The 21,016-nt window shown below is 44.4% G+C and overlaps 2 non-coding genes across 2 annotated transcripts; both read left to right on the forward strand.

Moving 5' to 3' along the window:
- Positions 1–18,305: 18,305 nt before the first annotated feature.
- Positions 18,306–18,387, forward strand: trnas-gcu (transfer RNA serine (anticodon GCU)). The gene has a single exon. It is a non-coding gene; the product is annotated as a tRNA-Ser (tRNA).
- A 2,186-nt stretch (positions 18,388–20,573) lies between these two features.
- On the forward strand, positions 20,574–20,655 carry trnas-cga (transfer RNA serine (anticodon CGA)). Its single transcript has one exon. It is a non-coding gene; the product is annotated as a tRNA-Ser (tRNA).
- Positions 20,656–21,016: the final 361 nt, after the last annotated feature.

Genomic DNA, 21,016 nt, shown 5'->3' on the forward strand with positions numbered 1-21,016 from the left:
GGGAGGCCGTCCTCCAACCTCCCAGCAAATCAGTCGTAATAAGAACATAAGAACATAAGAAATAGGAGCAGGAGTAGGCCATCTAGCCCCTCGAGCCTGCCCCGCCATTCAATAAGATCATGGCTGATCTGACGTGGATCTGTACCACTTACTGTAAGAGATACAGGAGATAACCCAGCAGAAGGAATTTTGGATACAGGTAAACCACATAACTGTGGGGACGTAGATGCGGATACAGAAGGTGGTAGGATAAAGGATGTACCTTTAGCGACAGCTGAGGAGACCCTTTTTGTCGATGGCTCACGTAAATACGTGGAGGGATCACCCCGGACAGGGTGGGCAGTAGTAAATGACAAATTGGAAACGGTAAAGTCAAGAAGGATTGACGGATGTTTATCTGCCCAAGTAGCAGAACTAGTGGCACTTACACAGACCCTAGAATTATATGACGGCCTGGAGTAGAAGGGGGTTTGTAACCACGGGAGGAACTTCTATTAAGCACCAACAAAGGATCGAGGCATGACTAAAAGCTAGCGAAAAAGCCCGAGAAGCGGCAGTAATGAAAATTAAAGCGCACCATAGGGAACCAGAGGGGGACAACCCCGACTGGTTAAAATGCAAAGTAAACCAACCCGCAGAAAATGTTGCGCAATTAGCGCTGGAACAAGAAGCAATTGGCGAGTTGCCAAGAGCAGTTATGAGTCAAACAGCAGAATAAAAGTGACTGTTAATCAACGTTCAGTATTCTTAAGTGCTTTATTTTCATCCCAGTTTGAGATGTTAAGTCTGAATAAATGTTGGAAGCTTCCATGTGTATCTGTGTGTTTAACAACGTGATTGCGTGAATGTTTTGTTGGTGTTCGCTTTAATGTTTTAATGTTGAGCAAGGAGTTAAACCTTGGAAGGACCATGTGCTCTTTCCTTGTCTTGAAGTTAAAATAAGAGTATAGTTGAGGCGTTAAAAAATTACGAAGTAATTTTGTGAAAACAAAGAGAAGCAGGAACAAAAGCATAAGATGAACATACTGTCTTTGAGTCAATTTAAAGTGTCTCAAATTGTGAAATGAAGCGTAGTTCTGATGAGCCCAAGTTACAGCAGGAGATTAACCTCAGTTGTTAATACAAACAAATATGTTGTCCTTGAGTATTTTTAAACACCATGAATTGTTGGAAATTGTTCCACTGGAGCAAGCTGAGAGGGAGTGATGGGAGGCAGCAGTGCTGGTGAGAGATTAATTGAATTGTTTATTTATTTAATGAGTCAGCTAGTGTGTGTTTTTTTTAGCCTTACCTTTTGCAGTAGTATTTTAAGTTTAAAGTGAAAACTGGAAGTGGGCTGCTAAGGAGTCTGGGAAGGGTTTTTATTTTAACTTTAAAAGTCAGTTACCTGGGAGGTTCCCCCTCATTGTTCCACTGGAGCAAGCTGAGAGGGAGTGATTGGAGGCAGCAGTGCTGGTGAGAGATTAATTGAATTGTTTATTTATTTAATTAGTCAGCTAGTGTGTGTTTTTTTGGCCTTTACTTTTGCAGTAGCATTTTAGGTTCAAAGTGAAAACTGGAAGTGGCAAGCTAAGGAGTCTGGGAAGGGTTTTTTAAGCGCGCGAAGTATAAAGGGGACACTGCAGTATACAGTGGGCAGCGTCGAGAGCGGGCAGTGTAGTGAGTGGGAAGCAGAGTGTGAGCTATAAGACTTTGGCTCACAGGGCCTAGGCAGAAAGGGCGAGCAGGGGTGAGTTTAATTCATTTTTGAACTTTCTACCTGGTACTGGCAAGGTATCTAGAGGGTATGGGTGTGTAGGCAGTGCTATGTTCCTCTTGCACTATGTTTGAGGTGAGGGACGAAGACAGTGTCCCTGCTGATTACACCTGTGGGAAGTGCAGCCATCTGCAGCTCCTCCAAAACCGTGTTAGGGAACTGGAGCTGAAGTTGGATGAACTTAGGATCATTAGGGACGCAGAGGTGGTCATAGACAGAAGCTTTAGGAATACAGTTACTTCGAGGAATGAAAACAGATGGGTGACGGTGAGAGGGGCTGGGAGGAAGCAGTCCGTGCAGGGATCCCCGGTGGTCGTTACCCTGAGCAACAAGTATTCCGCTTTGGATACGGTTGAGGGGGATGACATACCAGTGGTGAGCCGCAGTGAGAGGATCTCCAGCACTGTTTCCGTCTCTGTGGCTCGGGAGGGTAAGGGGCAGAGCGGGAGGGCAATAGTTATTGGGGACTCGTTAGTTAGAGGGATAGATAGGAGGTTCTGTGGCAGCAAAAGAGACTCACGGATGGTATGTTGCCTACCGGATGCCAAGGTCCGTGACGTCTCCGACCGTGTTTTCCGGATTCTGAAGGGGGAGGGAAAACAGTCACAAGTCGTGGTACACATTGGTACCAATGACATAGGTAAGAGAAGGGACGGGGATTTAAAGCAGGAATTTCTGGAGCTGGGCTGGAAGCTGAAAGCCAAGACAAAACATGTGGTCATCTCTGGTATGTTGCCGGTGCCACGTGATAGCGAGTTGAGGAACAGGGAGAGAGTGCAGTTAAACATGTGGTTGCAGGGATGGTGTAGGAGGGCGGGTTTCAGATACGTGGATAATTGGAACACATTCTGGGGAAGGTGGGACCTGTACAAACAGGACGGGGTGCACCTGAACCAGAGGGGCACCAATATCCTAGGAGGGAAATTTGTTACGGCTCTTCAGGGGGGTTTAAACTAATTTGTCAGGGGAATGGGAAAAAGAGCTGTAGTCCAGACGTCAGTGAGGGTGGTGAGGTATTGGGGAAGGTATCAGGGTCAAGGGTGGGTACCGGTAGACAGGAAGGTGGGTTGAAGTGTGTCTACTTCAATGCAAGGAGCATCCATAAGACCATAAGACCATAAGACATAGGAGCGGAAGTAAGGCCATTCGGCCCATCGAGTCCACTCCACCATTCAATCATGGTTGATTTCAACTCCATTTACCCGCTCTCTCCCCATAGCCCTTAATTCCTCGAGAAATCAAGAATTTATCAATTTCTGTCTTGAAGACGCTCAAAGTCTCGGCCTCCACAGCCCTCTGTGGCAATGAATTCCACAGACCCACCACTCTCTGGCTGAAGAAATTTCTCCTCATCTCTGTTCTAAAGTGACTCCCTTTTATTCTAAGGCTGTGCCCCCGCGTCCTAGTCCCCCTGTTAATGGAAACAACTTCCCTACGTCCATCCTATCTAAGCCGTTCATTATCTTGTAAGTTTCTATCAGATCTCCCCTCAACCTCCTAAACTCCAATGAATATAATCCCACGATCCTCAGACGTTCATCGTATGTCAGGCCTACCATTCCTGGGATCATCCGTGTGAATCTCCGCTGGACCCGCTCCAGTGCCAGTATGTCCTTCCTGAGGTGTGGGGCCCAAAATTGCTCACAGTACTCCAAATGGGGCCTAACCAGTGCTTTATAAAGCCTCAGAAGTACATCCCTGCTTTTGTATTCCAAGCCTCTTGAGATAAATGACAACATTACATTTGCTTTCTTAATTACGGACTCAACCTGCAAGTTGACCTTTAGAGAATCCTGGACTAGGACTCCCAAGTCCCTTTGCACTTTAGCATTATGAATTTTGTCACCGTTTAGAAAATAGTCCATGCCTCTATTCTTTTTTCCAAAGTGCACGACCTCGCACTTGCCCACGTTGAATTTCATCAGCCACTTCTTGGACCACTCTCCTAAACTGTCTAAATCTTTCTGCAGCCTCCCCACCTCCTCAATACTGCCTGCCCCTCCACCTATCTTTGTATCATCGGCAAACTTGGCCAGAATGCCCCCAGTCCCGTCATCTAGATCGTTAATATATAAAGAGAACAGCTGTGGCCCCAACACTGAACCCTGCGGGACACCACTTGTCACCGGTTGCCATTCTGAGAAAGAACCTTTTATCCCAACTCTCTGCCTTCTGTCTGACAGCCAATCGTCAATCCATGTTAGTACCTTGCCTCGAATAGCATGGGCCCGGAACAAGGTAGATAAACTTGGGGCGTAGATTGGTACTTGGGACTACGATGTTGTGGCCATTACGGAGACGTGGGTAGAACAAGGACATGAATGGTTGTTGGACGTTCCGGGGTATAGATGTTTCACTAAGTGTAGGGAAGCTGGTAAAAGAGGTGGAGAAGTGGCATTATTAATCAAGGATAGTTTAACGGCTGCGGAAAGGCACTTCGAGGGGGATCTGCACACTGAGGTAATATGGGCCATGGTTAGAAATAGGAAAGGAGCGGTCACGTTGTTAGGAGTTTACTATAGGCCCCCAAATGGTAATAGAGATGTGGAGGAAGAAATTGCTAAGCAGATTATGGAGATGTGTGGGGGTCACAGGGTAGTTGTCATGGGGGACTTTAACTTTCCAAATATTGATTGGAACCTTTGTAGGTCAAATAGTTCGGATGGGGCAGTTTTTGTGCAGTGCGTGCAGGAGGGTTTCCTGACACAATATGTGGATAGGCCGACAAGAGGTGAGGCCACATTGGATTTGGTACTGGGAAATGAACCGGGCCAAGTGTTAGATTTGGTTGTGGCAGAGCACTTTGGAGATAGTGACCACAATTCGGTGTCTTTTGTTTTTGCAATGGAGAGGGCCCGTACGGCAGGGCAAGGTTTACAATTGGGGGAGAGGTAATTATGATGCGATTCGGCAAGAATTAGGGGGCATAAGTTGGGAACAGAAACTGTCAGAGAAAGGAACTAAGAGTGGAACTTTTTCAAGGAACAAATACTGGATGTCCTTGATAGGTATCTCCCGGTCAGGCAGGGTGTAAATGGCCCAGTGAGGGAACCATGGTTCACGAAAGAGGTGGAATGTCTTGTGAAAAGGAAGAGGGAAGCTTATTAGGGATGAGGAAACAAGGTTCAGATGGCTCGATTGAGCGTTACAAGTTAGCAAGGATTGAGCAGAAAAAGGGGCTTAGGAGAGCTAGGAGGGGACAAGAGAAGTCCTTGGCGGGTCGGATCAAGGAAAACCCCAAGGCTTTTTACTCTTAGGTGAGGAATAAAAGAATGACCAGGGTGAGGATAGGGCCGGACAAGGACAGCTGTGGGAACTTGTGTATGGAGTCAGTAGAGATAGGCGAGGTGATGAATGAATACTTTTCTTCAGTGTTCACCAAGGAGAGGGGCCATGTTTTTGAGGAAGAGAAGGTGTTACAGGCTACTAGGCTGGAGGAAATAGATGTTCGGAGGGAGGATGTCTTGACAGTTTTGAATAAACTGAAGGTCGATAAGTCCCCTGAGCCTGATGAAATGTATCCTAGGATTCTTTGGGAGGCAAGGGATGATATTGCAGAGCCTTTGGCTTTGATCTTTGGGTCCTCGCTGTCCACGGGGATGGTGCCAGAGGACTGGAGAGTGGCGAATGTTGTTCCTCTGTTTAGGAAAGGGAATAGAAATGACCCTGGTAATTATAGACCGGTTAGCCTTACTTCGCTGTTTGGTAAATTGATGGAAAAGGTCCTTAGGAATGGGATTTACGACCATTTAGAAAGATGCGGATTAATCCGGGATAGTCAGCATGGAATCGTGAAGGGCAAGTCGTGCCTCACCAATTTGATTGAATTTTTTGAGGAGGTAACTAAGTGTGTTGATGAAGGTAGGGCAGTTGATGTCATATACTTGGATTTTAGAAAGGCGTTTGAACAGGTCCCCCATGGTCGGCTTATGATGAAAGTGAGGAGGTGTGGGATAGAGGAAAAGTTGGCCGATTGGATGGGTAACCGGCTGTCTGATCGAAGACAGAGGGTGGTGGTCGATGGAAAATTTTCGGATTGGAGGGAGGTTGCTAGGGGAGTGCCGCAGGGATCAGTGCTTGGTCCTCTGCTCTTTGTGATTTTTATTAATGACTTAGAGGAGGGGGCTGAAGGGTGGATCAGTAAATTTGCTGATGACACCAAGATTGATGGAGTCGTGGATGAGGTGGAGGGCTGTTGTAGGCTGCAAAGAGACATAGATAGGATGCAAAGCTGGGCTGAAAAATGGCAAATGGAGTTTAACCCTGATAAATGTGAGGTGATTCGTTTTGGTAGGACTAATTTAAATGTGGATTACAGGGTCAAAGGTTGGGTTCTGAAGACTGTGGAGGAACAGAGAGATCTTGGGGTCGATATCCACAGATCTCTAAAGGTTGCCACTCAAGTGGATAGAGCTGTGAAGAAGGCCTATAGTTTGTTAGCTTTAAATAACAGGGGGTTGCAGTTTATGAGCCGTGGGGTTATGCTGCAACTGTACAGGACCTTGGTGAGACCACATTTGGAATATTGTGTGCAGTTCTGTTCACCTCACTATAAGAAGGATGTGGAAGCGCGGGAAAGACTGCAGAGGAGATTTACCAGGATGCTGCCTGGTTTGGAGGGTAGGTCTTATGAGGAAAGTTTGAGGGAGCTCGGGCTGTTCTCTCTGGAGCGGAGGAGGCTGAGGGGAGACTTAATAGAGGTTTATAAAATGATGAAGGGGATAGATAGAGTGAACGTTCAAAGACTATTTCCTCGGGTGGATGGAGCTATTACAAGGAGGCATAACTATAGGGTTCGTGGTGGGAGATACAGGAAGGATATCAGAGGTAGATTCTTTACGCAGAGAGTGGTTGGGATGTGGAATGGACTGCCTGCAGTGATCGTGGAGTCAGACACTTTAGGAACATTTAAGCGGTTATTGGAAAGGCACACGGAGCACACCAGGATGATAGGGAGTGGGATAGCTTGATCTTGGTTTCAGATAAAGCTCGGCACAACATCGTGGGCCGAAGGGCCTGTTCTGTGCTGTACTGTTCTATGTTCTATTGTGTTACCAGTTCGTTATTTTTAAATAACTTGATAATAATATGAAATTCAAGACTTGTGCGATGTTCCGATAACATGCAACAAATTACATCATTTAAATCATCTCTCATTGATGATAGTTCTATAAAATTATATACTGCCATTGGAATTGCATGTGCCATCTATTGTTCAAGGTTTTCCAGATGTAAAAACGCTGCAAAGCTTAAAACCGAGCCAGCTAGGAATCAAATCAAAACATTTCTAATCAAGTAACGATTGTTATTGTTATATGTATTGTGCTTGTTATCGTTCTAGGATACAGGGATTCCGATCTGGAGCAGTTTAAAAATAAAACGACTTAAATTAAGAGGGGTTGGATATACCTGAGAGAATCGAATCCTGGAGAGCCTTAACCAATTTTATATATTCTGTATTGATAAAACATAATTCTGTGGGAGAAGAGGCTATTTATTCCAGATGTTTAACCATTCTTTGCCATAATTTGTAATAACTTGCACAATTAACATTGACATGACAGGAAGTGAAACCGGATTACTGGAGAACGCGAGAGAGAGAAAGAGTTGGTGACTGGCCTTACAACCAGATTCAAAAATCTTGCAGCATTCCACTGAACACAACAGATAGCTTATTCGGTTATCTGTGTTTTTAAAGAGCTGTGCCTGGCTTTGTGACCACATAATACTGTTGTTTACCTTATGAGACAATCTGCCTATAGAGGGTTTATTTCTGCTCAAACAAATGATTAAATTAGATATAATGTAAGAATACATCATACAAAGATCGGAGCTGTGTGATATGTGATTTAAATAAGGAAAGCGATGGCTTTTGATAAGATTATATCCAAATGAATGGATATGGAAAGTGTTATTTGATTTACGCTAAGCTTTCTATGATTGATTGCTCTTGTTGTAATCATAGTTGTTTGCTGTCTGATTATTGGCTTTCTTAATAACTGCTGTAAAGTTATGATGGCTCAAGTCGTGCCAGGAGTCAACATGGTCACTGAAGATGAACAGCTGGTGGGAATACCAGAAGAATCCGAAGGCAATAATCGCGGAGAGGAGAACCAGACGAATGGATATCTGCAGACATGTAGCCAGTGAGCTACGGGTCCAGCGTACGCACAGAACATCAGGGAGGACCGATACCCGAAAGGCTGTGTCTAAATTGCCGGACCAATGATAGAACATAGAACACAGAAGAAAGAACAGTAGAGCACAGAACAGGCCCTTCGGCCCACAATGTTGTGCCGAACTTTATCTGAAACCAAGATCAAGCTATCCCACTCCCTATCATCCTGGTGTGCTCCATGTGCCTATCCAATAACGGCTTAAATGTTCCTAAAGTGTCTGACTCCACTATCACTGCAGGCAGTCCATACCACACCCCAACCGCTCTCTGCATAAAGAACCTACCTCTGATATCCTTCCTATATCTCCCACCATGAACCCTATAGTTATGCCCCCTTGTAATAGCTCCATCCACCCGAGGAAATAATATTTGAACGTTCACTCTACCTATCCCCTTCATCATTTTATAAACCTCTTTTAAGTCTCCCCTCAGCCTCCTCCGCTCCAGAGAGAACAGTCCTAGCTCCCTCAACCTTTCCTCATAAAACCTACCATCCAAACCAGGCAGCATCCTGGTAAATCTCCTCTGCATTCTTTCCAGCGTTTCCACATCCTTCTTATAGTGAGGTGGCCAGAACTGCACACAATATTCCAAATGTGGTCTCACCAAGGTCCTGTACAGTTGCAGCATAACCCCAGTGCTCGTAAACCCCAACCCCCTGTTAATAAAAGCTAACACACTATAGGCCTTCTTCACAGCTCTATCCACTTGAGTGGCAACCTTTAGAGGTCTGTCGATATGGACCCCAAGACCTCTCTGTTCCTCCACAGTCTTCAGAACCCTACCTTTGACCCTGTAATCCACATTTAAATTAGTCCTACCAAAATGAATCACCTCACATTTATCAGGGTTAAACTCCATTTGCCATTTTTCAGCCCAGTTTTGCATCCTATCTATGTCTCTTTGCAGCCTACAACAGCCCTCCACCTCATCCACGACTCCACCAATCTTGGTGTCATCAGCAAATTTACTGATCCACCCTTCAGCCCCCTCCTCTAAGTCATTAATAAAAATCACAAAGAACAGAGGACCAAGCACTGATCCCTGTGGCACTCCACTAGCAACCTGCCTCCAATCCGAAAATTTTCCATCCACCACCACCCACTGCCTTCGATCAGACAGCCAGTTACCTATTCAATCGGCCAACTTTCCCTCTATCCCACACTTCCTCACTTTCATCATAAGCCGACCATGGGGGACCTTATCAAACGCCTTACTAAAATCCATGTATATGACATCAACTGCCCTACCTTCATCAACACACTTAGTTACCTCCTCAAAAAATTCAATCAAATTTGTGAGGCACGACTTGCCCTTCACGAATCCGTGCTGACTATCCCGGATTAATCCGTATCTTTCTAAATGGTCGTAAATCCCATTCCTAAGGACCTTTTCCATCAATTTACCAACCACCGAAGTAAGACTAACCGGTCTATAATTACCAGGGTCATTTCTATTCCCTTTCTTAAACAGAGGAACAACATTCGCCACTCTCCAGTCCTCTGGCACCATCCCCGTGGGCAGGGAGGACTCAACGATCAAAGCCAAACGCTCTGCAATCTCATCCCTTGCCTCCCAAAGAATCGTAGGATATATTTCATCAGGCCCAGGGGACTTATGATACACAGACTTTACTATTGTTGGTCTATTGGATCATTAAATGACAATCCAGACCAAGAGAATGGATTGCTGGAGGAAAATTGAGACTGTTCAAGCCATTATTGTGACTTGAAAACTTTTTAAGCCATCATTGTGAATGTAAAACATTTTAAGACAAAAAAAGTTGTGTATGTGACTTTGCACTCTGTGGGTAACCACAAACACTCGAGCATTGACTCAGTGACAAGCTGGGGTGAGCTATGTCTCATTTTAGTGTAAAAATGCAGAGCAAGCAGGAATCGTCAGACAGCAAAGGACCAGAAATAGTCAAGTACCTCAGGGGCAGATGGCCTGAAAGGAGGAAGTGTAACTATGAGGTATAAGTTATTTTCAACGAAATGTGATTGGGAGTTATTGATAACTAACTATTGTCAAGGGGCACAATTTGCCAAGTATGTAACCACGTACGGCTTGATGCAAAATTGCTGATGTTTGCGATGTTTTAACGTATATAAATGCACCTGATGCCAAGCCAGATTGAGGAACTCGGCCCAGAGATCCTCCCGAAGCTTCGATTTAATAAACTATATGTTGAATCTCAAGTCTGATCTCCGAATGGTGACTTTTCCCACAACAAGTTCCTTTCCCAGACTCATCATCAACCATGTCTTTCACTTTGGTGCATACTGGCACAAAGTACTCATTTAATACCTCGCCCATTTCCTCTACCTCCACACAGAGATTCCGTCCCTTGTCCTTGGGTGGACCAATCCTCACCCTGGCTATCCTCTTGCTCTTTATGTATACATAAAAAGCCTTGGGACTTTCCTTAATCCTGCCGGCAAATGCTTTTTCGTGATCACTTTTAGCCCATTGTTTCATTATGTTTCCTATCTTCCTCATCATACAAGGAGCCCTGGCTTTGGTTCCCCTCCCTTTCACCCTTATTCAACTGTACCGAATCTGTACCTGAAACATGTCCTCCTGAACGATCACCCATTGTTCTGTTACAGTTCTTTCTGCCAGATTTTGGCTCCATTTGACTCTGGCTCAATCCGAGCTCCGAGCGTTGAAGTTAGTTCTCTTCCAATTCAGAAGTGCTACTTTAGATTGTTTCTTGCTCATGTCAAGCTTGTGATAGAATGATCACTGTTACCCAAGTGACGACCCACTGACACTTGGGTCATGTGGTCAACCTTCCTGGCAGTCTGTGAGCACAGTAAGTAGTCTCACAACACCAGGTTAAAGTCCAACAAGTTTATTTGGTAGCACGAGCTTTCGGAGTGCTGCTCCTTAACCTGATGAAGGAGTGGCGCTCCGAAAGCTCGTGCTACCAAATAAACCTGTTGGACTTTAACCTCGTTTTGTGAGACTACTCAATATGCCTACCCCAGTCCAACGCCGGCAAATCCACGTCAGTCTGTGAGAGAATGGAATTAATTCTGTATCTGTCATCCATGATCTGCATACATATTTGCTCCTCTGTCTCTTTCTCACCACACCTCCCTTTTTTCCTTCTCTATCACTCCTGTTCACATTGTATTGAATAGTAATTGACCGGTGATCTCCATTTCTGAACCGCATTTTCATCATTGCCACTCTCATGTATTCCTATGCGGTTTTTTGTTCTTCTAACTCACCAACCTTATTCACCACCCTTTGTGTGCTTACACGCATGCTTTCTAAACCCGTCCTTGTATTCCTCTTCGATTTCATATTCATCCACTCCTATCTTACATGGTCCTATTTCCTTCTCTTGATATTCCTCCTTTCTACTTCTATATCCTGGTGCCCATCCCCCTGCCAGATTAGTTCAAACCCGTCCCATCCACACGAGAGACCCTCCCCATGAGGAAACAGAGGCATTGAGTACTGAATCATGCAAGTTACGTTGAGCCTTTAGAAAGCTCTGACTGCACCACAGTTGGAGTATTGAGAGTAGTTCTCCTCTGCATACTTGAGGAAACGTCTGAGGATCATTCAGCGGGTGCAGAGGAGATTTACCAGAATGGTTTCAGAATGAGGCGTTTTAGCCATAAGTTTGGGTTGGAGAAGCTGAGGTTGATCTTTTTGCAGCACAGCAGATTGAGGGGGAGATCTGATAGAGGTGGACAGGATTATGGCAGGTGTGGGTCAGGTAGACAAAGAAAAGCTGTTCCCATTCACTGATAGTACAAGGACTCGGGGGCACAAGTTGAAGGTTTTGGGAAGAGACAGAGAGAGCACAAGAGGGTACTTTTCATGAAGCGATTAACAACCTGGAAGTTGCTGCCTCTGAGGTTTGGAAAAGGCTTTCAAGCAAAGATATTTCCAGGGATCACAGTGTGCTTGCTGCTCTCCCTCTTTCCATCAGCTCTTGTCCATCGAGTCTGTGTAACTACATGTTTTAGTTTCTCACAATGAATAATTTCAAAGAGGAATTGGGATTGACATTTGAGGAAAGTAAACTTATTGGGCGATGGGGGTAGAGCAGTGGAATGGGACTGACTGGATTGTTGCAGGGAGAGACAGCATGGACTGGATGTGGTTCCAGAGATACATTTTCAATCCCAAAATCAGTCAGAGCTGGAGAGACAGACTTTGTTTCCATGTCACCCCCAACTCAGTACCACTGACAGGTAGATACATAAATCCCAGTCCAAATTTTCACCCACGATTAGATTGTCAGTGTGTCAGTCCTACAATGTTGCAGTATTAACTGCAATTAAATGAAACGCCAGATACGACTGAATAATAGTATAACCTGAGACACCGACTGTGATTATTAAAATAAGAATACATAGAAGTTTGATGAGTACAGGCTGAGATACACATCACATCCTGACTTAATGCCTCGTACAGTGTATGGCAGATATTATATTCTAACAGTGAAAACTAAGCTCAACGTTCAAGTATAAAGTTCTTACAACCAGAGTGAATGATGAAGGCATCAATTTGATTAATAAAAATTGAATAACACTTTCTTGCACTTTGCAACGATTGCGAGGTGAAAAGATACATGGTCCTTCCCAATTGTGTTCAAATAGAAACTAATTTAACACGAGGCCAAATTCTCAATAATTTCATTAAATCCCACAGCATTAAATGGTCTGTTTCTGTGCTGACATTTCAATGTGAAATGAATCAGTTTGTTAAACAGTCCCAGAGCCTGATGTTCTGTAATGTATCCCATACTGTTAGAGCAGCAGAACTGACAGGTACAGAACCATTCTCGAGCACATGTCAATTTCCAGACACTGACAGATACAGACTATTACTGAACTCACGGACAGCACCTGAACCTCATCCTGAATGCCACGAATCAATCTGACACACAGATATGGTACCATTGTCAGAGTCAAAAATCATCACAAATCTACATAGACTGATGAATGTGCCCACACACTACACACTTCATATTAAAGAATGAGAGTTACAGACCCACATTTTCACACAGGTTTTCCACATTGCCAGAGAGGATCACTGAACTATAATAAAATAATCCCATACTCATACGCAGCATCAGATCCTGGCAGACATAGAATGAATCCCACATTCACATACAGCAGCAGAATCTGATATGAGTATTCAACATAGGCAAACACACAGAGAGACACAGTTGTTACACCACTGAAAGAGGATTTTTGGCCTGTCAAGTCCTGGCTGTCCAAGCGAGTAACACACCCCGTGCCATTCTCCCCACATCTCTGCGCATTCTTCCATTTCAGGCAATGATCCGATTCTTTCTTGAATGCCTCAATTTGAAGCAGCATCTAGCAAACTGTCTGGCCCCACATCTCAGATCATAATCACTCGCTGAATGTAAAAGCTTCCCATCATGTATCCATTCCTTCTTTACCCAATTCCCTTAAATCTGTTCTCTCTGCTTCTCAATCCTTCCAGCAATGGGAACAGTTTTTCTCTGTCTACTCTGTCCAGACTCCTCGTGATTCTGAATACTGTTATGAAATCTCCTCTCAACCTTCTCTGCTCCAAGGAAAGTGGTCCCAACTTCCCCAGTTTATCTCAATAACTAAAGTTTCTCATCCTTTTCAATGTGATTCACTTACCCATGCTGGAAGCTGCATATATTTATATTCAGGGTTTGAACAATTGATCCCAATCTCACACACAGCACCACCACTGACAGAATGAATCCTACTCTCACAGACAGCGCTGAAGATAAACAGTTGGAGAATTGGTGTCAAAGATCCCCAGATTTTGAGAATGATTCCCACATTCCCATTCATTGCGAGTAGCTGACAGATACATGCTGAATTCCAATATCACATTGAGCAGAGAGCACACTCGGTGCCCGAGACTGAAAGGGGGTTTTAGTTCAGATGGGCAGCATGGTCGGTGCAGGCTGGAGGGCCGAAGGGCCTGTTCCTACGCTCTAATTTTCTTTGTTCTCTGATAGCCAAAGAATACACACTGATTTACACGGCCAGAGACTGACAATTAGAGGATGGTTCCCACAGAGAGTTGCAGAGATTGATAGGTAAAGAATATACCCAGCCCCTCATGTAGTGGCCGAGAAGGACAGTTAAAACATTAATCCGAAACTGGCATAGCATCCCATGGAGAGAATGAATCCCCCACTCACTCTCAGCCCCCACTAACTTGCAAACACACAATGAGTGTCCAACACAACCATAGGCAGAAAGACTCCATCAGCCACATAGTGCCCGAGACTGAAAGATACAGAATGATCGTCACCTTCACACACTGACAGAGAGTGAGTAAATCCCACACTCTCACTATATCAGCGAGTGAGTAAATCCCACACACACACTGTACCAAAGTGTCCGGGACCCAGGTTCAATTGCACCTTCGGTGATTGTGTGGTGTTTCCACGTCCTCCCCTTGTTCGCATTTCGGTGGATTTACCATGCTAAGTTGCCCCTTGGTGTCCCAAAGGTATTGGTTAGGGGTATTAGCAGGACAAATATGTGGGGTTACCAGGATAAGTTCTGGGTGAGATGCTGTGTCAGAGAGTCGGTGCAGACTCGATGGGCCAAATGGCCTCCATCTGCATGGTAGGGATTGTATGACAGTTAAGGCTGAAATAGACAAACTTTTGTTTCTCAGAGAATCAAGGAATAAAATGGAGATGAAACCGAGGATCTGAAACTCTACAAACAGTTGGGACGTCCACATCTGGAGCCTGCACCCACAGTTTGGAATCCACCCTTTCAAGAAAAATACAGCTCATGGAGAGAGTGCACAGATGTGTGACCAGGAAAATGGAAGGCATGCAGGAATACTTTATGAGGGATTTTAGAGTTATTGGATTGCAATCTTTAGAGAAGGCTGATTTCTGGTTCACTTCAAGTTTATAAATTGATACATTTTAGTTTGACATGGAAGTATTCTATGACAGGTCTGACACTGGGAAGTTCTGAAGAACAAAGGGACTTTGGCGTGTTTGTCCATAGATCTCTGCAGGCGGAAAGGCAGATAAACAGGTTTGTGGAAAAGACATATGGCACACTCGCCTTTATCAATCGGGGTATAGATTGCAAAGACAGAGGGGTCAGGATGGAGTTGTATAGAGCTTTGGTGAGGCAGCAGCTGGAATACTGTGTGCAGTTCTGGTCGCCACATTATAGGAAGGACGCGAACGCACTGCAGGGGGTGAAGAGAAAATTTACCAGGATGCTGCCTGGTATGGAACATTTAATTTATGAAGACAGGTTGGATAGGCTTGGTTTGTTTTCGTTGGAGCATAGAAGACTGAGGGGTGACCTGATTGATATGACCAAGATTATGAGGGGCATGGATAGGGTGAATAAGGAGCAGGTGCCCCCCTGTTGAAGGGTCAGTTACGAGGAGACAACAGTTAAAAGTGGGGGGGGTGGGAAATTTAGGGGGGATTTGCGGAAAAGCATTTTCACTCAGAGGATGGTGACGGTCAGGAATGTGCTGCCTGGGAAAGTGGTAGAGGAGGGGTGCCTCATATCCATTAGAAAGTACTTGGATGAGTTCTTGGCACACCATAACATTCAATGCTATGGGCCGAGTGCTGGCAAGTGGGATTAGGTGTGCAGGCCAGGGCATTTCGTGCATCGGCCTCTTCTGCACTGTCGTATTCTGTGATTCTGTAATACATGGCCTTACTTCCCAAACTTAAAAAGTTATTTGTACAGACATAATGTATTTTGTGTGGGCGTCAGTCTAAACTACTGAAAATTGATTCACAGTTAATTGTCACAGTTTGTTTTCCCCGCATAGAATTGTTGATATGCTTCTCCTGATTTTTTTGTGAATGTTGAATATATCGTGACTTTTCGAACCCTTGTCAGAAACATAGTGTGATTTCTATCTATGTATTGTCTGATGTTGTTGTTGCTGTTCTTGTTTTTAATACTGTGAATGTGTTTTTCACTGTCTGGCAATAAATAAATGACTCATGATCGAATTGAATGGTGGAACAGAGTCAATGTGCCATGTGGTCAATGTCTGTTCTTAATTGCTGTGTTCTTGTTACTGGAAGAGACGGATCCATGGATTCTGAGGGAAATAAGGGTGGAAATTGCAGAGGCAATGGGTAAATGTTTTCTAACCCAGCTCGTTATATGAATGGTGCCGGAGGACTGGAGAATTGCAAATGGTAGACACACCTCTTCAGAAATGGTTGTAAGAATCAGTCCAATCATTTCAACATCAGCAATGTGGAATATTCTCGAAATAATAACTGGAGATAAAATTAACACTCACTTGTACTAATGTGCATGAACGACGGAAAACCCCTATGTAATTACGAAAGTTGAATCGTATTTAATCAACTTGCTCGAGATTTTCATGAGGGTAATGGAAAAGGCGAGGGTTCAAATTCCAGGCATTACATTGTTTGGCAGAGGCAGCGGCATCGTGGACAAGTAATCCAGAGGTCCTGGGCGATGGGGACCTGGGTTCAAAAGGGCAGAAGGTGAAATTTTAATTGAAGACAAATCTGGAATTAGTTCTCGATCGTCACAAAACCCCATGTGGTTTACTAATGTCCTTTCAGGAAGGAAATCTGCTGGGCAGGAGTGTATTTGAATCAGCAAGTCGAGAGGTAACAAAAGCAAGGATGAGGCGTTCAGGTACAGGTGAGTTCAGGCATTATCAACATGTGAAGTTACACAGCTGGAAATAGGTGATCTTGGTGCAGGAACAGATATGTGGTCAGAATCTCATTTGCAGGTGTAATGATGTGCCAAAGTTATGTGAGTTTGTTTCAGCCTCAGACAGTAACCAGGGAGAGTGATGGAGTCATTGACTGGGAATGGAATTTGTGTTGGGAACTTTGGTCTTCCAGATATTTAATGGGGAATTATCTGCTTATCGGATTTCGGATAAGCAGTCTAATAATTTAAGAAGAGGGATTGGTTCTGAAAGGTGATGGTGAGCTAGAATTGGGCGTTATCAGCATACATGTGAAAACTAGCACTGTCCTTCAGATAATGTCACACAAAAGGAAAACTTCTGCTCAAAACGGATCATATTTACAAACCGGGAACACATTTACAGATCAGGGAAGAATTTGTCAGATCCACAGTGAAGATATGTCAACGACAGAGTCACAGTTCCAAACAGAGAGAACAGTTACACAGCAGAGAGCACACTTACACAACAGGAAATGCATTTCAAAACAGGGCCTATCTTTGTGTAACAGAAAGTCCCTTTTCATACATAATCAGTGTTTCCATCTCAGTATCTTGCTGGTTTGCTCGAAGCTTTTCTGTCTCTCATTGTGTGTGTGTCCTCATAGGCTTTTACTGCTGTTCTGTCTGTCTTTCTCTGTCTGTTACATTCGGGGTGATGTTATGTGTTATTATTCAGCCAGGGTGAGCTTCCCAACACGTGGGCCTTGTTTGAAATAAAAAGAGGCAGTGAATAGTTTCCTGGCTCGCGGGCAGCAGTAACAAGCAGGGAGATGTTCGCTTCCGAAGCAGACTGGCGCAGTGGATCCGTGCTGGGCCCATAACCCAAAGGTCGAGGGATCAAAACCATCCTCTGCTATCACGTGCTCACTACATCAAGTGGAAATATTTTGCTGCTGCCCAAAGGCAAATCAGGGTTTTCTCTGCAGTTCATTTGCTTCATCTCCTTGATTTTCATCAACGAGTAGCACAGCGTATTTGTCTCAGTTGGCTGGACAGTTTATTCAGCCAGCAGCGCAGGATCAATTCCCGTATCAGTTGAGATTGTTCATGAAGGCCCTGCCGTCTCGGCCTTGCTCCTCGCCTGAGATGTGAATCCTCTGGTTAAATCACCACCAGTCAGCTCTTCCCATTGATGCCTCCCAGAAACGACTGCGGACCTTGCTTTTATTTTACAAGCAATGGACGAATCATATCTCTGACACATTGTTCAAATATAAAAGTGCGCAAAAATGTAAACTGAGCATGCGAACCGGATCATCCCTAAAATTTCATTTCTATCACAGCTGTATCATTTCAGGAACAATGGGAAACAACCAAAATCCAAAGACCAACACAGAAAAGCTCCGTGATTCGAACACGCAGCTCTCTACTTTGAAGTCAGATGCTCTCCCGTTGCGCCACAAACTCACAGCACTTGCCACTTTTTACATCAGGGTCATGTTCGGTGAATTCAAAACCAAACAGGGACAAGGGAGGTGAACTGTCCCTCTCTTTACTTTCTCTGGATTTACATCAAATGGAAAAGTAACAGCGAATCAAAATTAACGAGAATGCAGAAAGGCAACATTTTCCTGTGGGAGAAATGTGTTATTTGTTCCGGATGTTAAAACACAACAGGTGTTTTGGGGAGCGACTATTGCATGACGAGGTGGCCGAGTGGTTAAGGCGATGCAATGCTAATCCATTGTACTCTGCACGCGTGGGTTCGAATCCCATCCTCGTCGGTGGTGCATTTGTTCTGTACGCTTATTGCCGGTGAACTGATGATTCGTTCAGTATTTTGAGTTTCACGGAACGAAGATGAAGTTTGGGGACACAGGCTTGACGGGTGAATAGTCCAGAACAATTCCACATTCCCATTTTGCTAATCCAATGAGAAACTCGATTCAAATTAGGACACCAGTTTTGGAGAGGAGTTTGCCACCAGATTAACATGTGGTTTCAGAAGATCCAAAGCAGACGCCAGCTTCATTTGCGGCCCGAATGGCAGATTTTTTCTTTCCAGAATAGGCAGCTCAGCCATGAAAATTAGTGCCGTTTTAGCGGGATTGGCCATGCTAAATAGTCCCTCAGTGTCAGGGGGATTAGCACGGTAAATATGTGGGGTTACGAAGATACAGGATGGGTGGGATTGTTGTCGGTGCAGGGCCGAGGGAACAAATGTTTTACTTCTGCGCTGTGTGCATTCTCATGAAGTTCCAGGCGGTCGTTTCACTTCTCTGAGAGCATTGATACACCAGTTCCCGATTTCTTCAAACTTTCCCTAAAAAGCCGACTTCGATGAGATTCTAACCCACAACTTTTGAATGTCTCACCAGACAACATTCTCTCTTCCACCTTCTTCCATCGGGAAAAAGGTACATCAGTCTGGGGTCACCTACCAATCGACTCAAGAACAGCTTCTGCCCTGCTGCCATCAGACCTCTGAATGGACCTCCCTTGCATTAGGTTGATCTTTCTCGACACCCGAGCTATGATTGTAACACTACATTCTGCAGTCTCTTCTTTCCTTCTCCATGAACGGTATGCTTTGTCTCTCCAGTGCATAAGAAAAAATACTTTTTCACTGTATTATCACATGTGACAATAACAAGTTAAATCAAATTAAATAAAACAATGATGAGAAGTCCTACATGCCATCATTTGCCCCACAGATCCGCAGCTGCAGCGCTCATACTGCAACAAAGAGTGTTCAGAGCACAAAGTGCAGCTTGCTGAAATAATAGGCCAATTCCAGTTGGTTCCAGTTCAACATTTTAGCAAACGCGCAAATAAACACGACACGTCGCGATCGGGAAAGGGTATCGTGGGGGGAAAAAATACAAGAATTAAAGTGCATCAGACGCGACTGCCGTCAAACTGAACAGAACCAGACATCCATTATGCAAATACTCCCAGTGCCACAAGAGAAGCCCTTTCTCCAAATAAGTGTTTGTATCGTTTCATTTGTTGCTCTTTCACTGACAGATAACAGTAAATCACAACCACAACAACCAGTAACAGCCAGTTAAATGATCATCCCAGACTCGCTGATAATGGAGTTTCTTACAGTGACAGACAGTTTCTGACCATCCTCAGATTGGACCTGGAGGAAACCAGATTCACTGTCAGAGCTGAACGTTCTTACAGAGTGGGTGGCAGAACCAGGTGAGCGATGGTGGTGGAGTGGTGACTGTGCGAGCATTTGATCTAGGGTCAGTTCCTGGCCATCACAGTTCTGATTTCTTTCATTAGTTATCGCAGGCCATAACAGTGCGCACCCTTAAAATGAAATCCTCACCATCACGATCTTTCTAACGGAAAATTCAGCTTCAAGTTACTTTGAGTGAAAATTTTGTTCAATAAAAGAACAGGCCTCAAAATTGATCAATGAATTCCCGGTATGAAACAACAGTAAAAATGTGGTTAAAACGAGACAAGCCAATTTCAGTTGACTACGGGCACACTGGTGCCTGATGAAATCAGCATTTAAGGTAGTTCCGTAATTATAACTAATGCAAATAACGATTGCTTGAGCAGCACGAGCGGCGGTGGGATAGTGGCGGAAATAGCTACATTTCAAGCAGGTGGTAGGGATTCAATTCCCTGCCATCACATTGATAATATATTTGGAACCTTATCGGCGGCCTCTTGCATTTTAAAACGAATGAACAAAAACAGGGCGAACGCAAGATTCGACAGTAATAGAGATACTTTTTCATTTTTTCTTCGGACGTAATTAGTTTTCACTGAAAAATTATTTAAGTAGAAGAAAACAAGTCTCTGACCTAATAAATGAATTCAGAGACAAAGATACAAAGTAAAAGTTGAGGAACAAATTTCAGCTCACACACTGTGCTCTGTCCAATCCTGGTACTGATGAAGTTAATATATGCACGTGACTGAGGTGGTTACATTATTGCGACAAGTAGCTGCGATGGCCGAGTGGCTAAGGCGTTGGATTCGAAATCCAATGGGGTTTCCCCGCGCAGGTTCGAACCCTACTCGCAGCGATTATGGTTGGAAATGTTTGCTTCAGGCACGGACGAAGTCGCCAACTTGCCCTTTTAAGCATGTGGATCTCCATCATGCTTTCAGCTGCATGGCTCTGGGCCGGGTGTCGGAAGCTGAGCTTGGAAAGAAGACACCTGGGTGTCCTCGGGATGGCATAGACGTGATGGGCCGAATGGGTTCCTTCTGTGCTGGTACTTTTCTCTGGTTCTTTCTGCCGTTCCATGAGGAAAATCATAACGTGAGCAGAATGAAAAAAAATCAGCATCAGGTGCACAACGACAAAACAATGTCTCACGTCAGAGGAAGATTCCTATGTAAAGACACACAGAGCATAAGAAGTACATTTAATCAGAATGAATT

The sequence above is a fragment of the Mustelus asterias genome, unplaced genomic scaffold (assembly GCF_964213995.1).
Source record: "Mustelus asterias unplaced genomic scaffold, sMusAst1.hap1.1 HAP1_SCAFFOLD_1027, whole genome shotgun sequence".
Taxonomy (NCBI): domain Eukaryota; kingdom Metazoa; phylum Chordata; class Chondrichthyes; order Carcharhiniformes; family Triakidae; genus Mustelus; species Mustelus asterias.